This window comes from Mus pahari, chromosome 1 (assembly GCF_900095145.1).
Source record: "Mus pahari chromosome 1, PAHARI_EIJ_v1.1, whole genome shotgun sequence".
Lineage (NCBI taxonomy): Eukaryota > Metazoa > Chordata > Mammalia > Rodentia > Muridae > Mus > Mus pahari.
In genome coordinates, this window is record NC_034590.1 from 88,998,908 (window position 1) to 88,999,928 (window position 1,021).

Here is a 1,021-nt window from a genome sequence, read left to right on the forward strand (position 1 = left end):
ACTAGATGACAGCCCAGGCCGGGGACATCTGCCTGGCCTTTGGTGGTAACAGATCCCTACTACTGTAGGGCCATGGGTCCAGACATGGCTCTGGTGGCAACACAGACCAGATCCTAGGTGGCATCACTGACTACTCACATCAGGCTGTTCCTCACCACCCTCGAGTCTCTAGTTCTGCCTCTCTTCATTATGCCCACATTCTTCTGTTTCTCTTCCTCTTCCATTTTTCTACCACTTCCTTGTTCTTCTTAGAGGCACTTGGGGTCTCTTGAGTGTCTGGGGCCATCTCAGGAGTGCTATGCCCCACCTGTGCATTATGGCACATGATAAATTGTGTGCATTATGGCACAGGGGTCATCTTGGCATGTTCTGATATCGATTGAGTGGTACTGGACTGGTGGTCATCTCAGGCTAGCTCCCTGTCTGTGCCTTATGGTGCCAGACTGATGGCCATCTTGGCTTTGCTTCACACACACACACACACACACACACACACACACACACACCCGACCCCTGGAGATCATTAGGCTACTAATCTATTCAGATGTTCACAGGTCAGAACACTGAACACAGATAGTCTCTCTCCTCTCTGCCACCTACTGATGCACATGTGACACAGCAGCCACTCCTGCAGTGCCTCTGGGGCAGTCATGATCATGATCTTTGGGGGAAACCATTCGGTCATTTGCTATTAAGTATGAATTTAGCTTCAATGCCCTTGAAGAAGTTGAGGAAGTTCCCTTCCACTTCAAGCTTATTGAGTGTTATATTATAAAGGTGTTGAAGTTTTCTCTGAGGTCTATTCATCTGGCTGTGTTTTATTCCTGTATTACTAATGTGGCATATTTCATTTTTGACCTTCATGTACTAAACCAACCTAGTATTTCTGGGACAGGTTTCCTTTGGTCTTGGTGTAAACCCTTTTCATATATTGCTGGATTGTTTTGTAGTATTTGTTTTTGAAGACTTCAGTCTATATATTGTTTGTTTATAAATTTGTACAATTTTCTTCAGTGGCAGT

The 1,021-nt window shown here is 45.2% G+C and overlaps 1 non-coding gene across 1 annotated transcript; it reads right to left on the reverse strand.

Annotated features, from left to right (window-relative positions):
- Window positions 1–519: 519 nt before the first annotated feature.
- On the reverse strand, window positions 520–649 carry LOC115062929. Its single transcript, XR_003842835.1, has one exon. It is a non-coding gene; the product is annotated as a small nucleolar RNA SNORA17 (small nucleolar RNA).
- Window positions 650–1,021: the final 372 nt, after the last annotated feature.